Source organism: Penaeus vannamei, chromosome 35, assembly GCF_042767895.1.
Source record: "Penaeus vannamei isolate JL-2024 chromosome 35, ASM4276789v1, whole genome shotgun sequence".
NCBI classification, from domain to species: domain Eukaryota; kingdom Metazoa; phylum Arthropoda; class Malacostraca; order Decapoda; family Penaeidae; genus Penaeus; species Penaeus vannamei.
The window spans coordinates 16,760,475-16,762,974 of NC_091583.1; the positions used below are offsets into that span (position 1 = coordinate 16,760,475).

Sequence of the window (2,500 nt, forward strand, 5' to 3'; positions counted from 1 at the left end):
TTTTTTTTTTTTTACTTCCTCTTTTCCTCCTCTCATTTTTTTTTCTCTTTTCTTTTTTCTTATTCTTCTCTTTGCTCTCCTTTCGTTCTTTCATTTTACTCTTTTCTCGCCTTCTTTCCTTTTTTAATACTTTTCTCTCTTCCTATTCCTGCCTTTCTCTCCCTCTTTTTTATCCTCCTTCTCCTCCTCCCTCCCTCTACTCCTTTCATTTTCTATTTCTCCCTCTCTTCGACTTCCCTTCCTCCCTCGCGTCTTCGATCTCCCCTCCCGTCTCGATCTCTTCTCCCTTCTCCTCCCTTTCCCTCCTCTTCCTTCCTCCCTCATACCCCCTCCCCTCTCCCAACCTCCACCCCATCCCTGCCTCTCTCTTCCCCTCCCTCCTCTTTTCCCCCCACCTCCATCTACCCAGCTCTCCTCTCTCTCTCACTCAATCCATCTCCCCTTCCTCCCTCTCTTTCCCCGCCTCTTCTCCCTCCATCTCCCCCTACCTCCCTCTCTCTTCCCTCTCTCCTGCTCTCCCTTCTTTCTTTCCTCCCTCCTCCTCCCCTCCCTCTCTCTTTCCCCGCCTCTTCTTCTCCCTCCCTCCCTCCCATCCATTCTCCCCTATCTACCCTCTCTCTCTTCCCCTCTCTCTCCCCTCGCTCTCTCTTCCCTCCCTCCCTCCCTCTCTCTCCCGCCCATTCATCTCCCTACCTACTCCCTCTTTCTCCCCCCTCTCCACCCAACCACCCACCCAACCCTCCTCCTCCCTTACTCCAACCCCACACTCCCCCTCCTCCCTCTCTTCTTCCCCTCTCTCCACCCAGCCACCTACCCAACCCTCCCTCGTTCTCTCTTCCCCTCATCTCCCTTCCCCTCCCTCTCCCCCCTCTCCACCCTCCCACCCACCCATCCCTCCCTCCCTCACCCAACCCCACACTCCCCCTCCTCCCTCTCCACCCTCTCCCACCCACCCAACCCTCCCTCCCTCACCCAACCCCACACTCCCCCTCTTCCCTCTCCACCCTCCCACCTACCCAACCCTCCCTCCCTCACCCAACCCCCACACTCCCCCTCCCCTCCCTCTCTTCGCGCTGACAGTGATCCAACAGAGATCCTACTGCGGTTAGAGGCTGTCCTTGGCCGCTGTGTATGGTAGCCCTCTTCAACTCCTTTTCTCGTTTGCATATGGGTACACCGCAGGCCGAGCGGGGATAAACACATACCGGGCGCGGAGGGCGATGCTTACGCGTGCGCATCGACATTTGGGGAGGGGGGGGAGGGGAGAGGGGAGGGAGGGAGGGAGGGAGGGGGGGAGGGAGACGCTTGTATGTTGTGGGTTGGGGGAGGGTGGGAGGGGTTTGGTGTTGTTTTTTTCTGTTTGTCTTTTGGTTTTCTTTTTTTCTGTATGACCATTCTCCTTCGCATCTCTCTCTCCCTATCTATCTATCTCACTCTTTATCTCCATGTAAGTTCTAGTTGTATCCACTTACAAACACACACACACACATACACACACGCACACACACAAATATATGTGTGTGTGTGTGTATAGATCTCTCTCTCTCTCTCTCTCTCTCTCTCTCTCTCTCTCTCTCTCTCTCTCTCTCTATATATATATATATATATATATTTATATATATATATGTGTGTGTGTGTGTGTGTGTGTGTGTGTGTGTGTGTGTGTATTCATATATATATATATATATATATATATAATATATATATATATATATATATATATATATATATATATATATATATATATATATATATATATATATATATATATGTATATATATATATTCATATATATATATATATATATATATATATATATATATATATATATATATATATATATATATATATATATATATAAACATATACATATATATATATATATATATATATATATATATATATATATATATATATATATATATATACATATATCACCATCTATACATCTATTCATCCATTCCTTTGTGCTGCTGTCGGATTTTCTCCCCGTATATTTCCCCGCCACGAGTCTCTTCCCTCCCCCCCCCCCCTCCCCCCCTCACACACACGCCAACCCTAGGACAGAAAAAAAGTCTAGGCATAAGGGAACCTATAGAGGAAAAAATCATGGTCAGAAAGTTTTTGTTATTTTCTTTCTTGTTTTTTTGTTTTTTTTTTTTACTTTCATTCACACCCTCCCTCTCTTCTTTTTCTTTTTTTGTGTGTGTTTGTATTCCTTTACACCCGTGTTTAGCTGCATAATCGGCCTTGGTCCCTTAGAGCTCAGAGTTGTCAAACGGGTTCACATAATAGGGTTTACAACACACAAACACACGCGGAGGAATGGACTTTCGTCACAAACACATACAAGCAAATGCGTAGACTGTTTTGAATATTTTTAAGAACTTTCTTTTTTTTCTACACACGAGCATAGCAAAGACAAAACACCAAAACAAACACATGACACAAACACTATATACACAAACACAGGCCGGGGACGACACGATACACTACAAAC

General features: G+C 45.5%; 1 protein-coding gene across 1 annotated transcript in view; it reads right to left on the reverse strand.

The window, feature by feature from the left end:
- The window catches only part of LOC113803552 (homeobox protein Hox-B7-B), a 12,243-nt gene that overhangs the window by 8,805 nt on the left and 938 nt on the right, over positions 1-2,500 (reverse strand). The window lies entirely within an intron of this gene.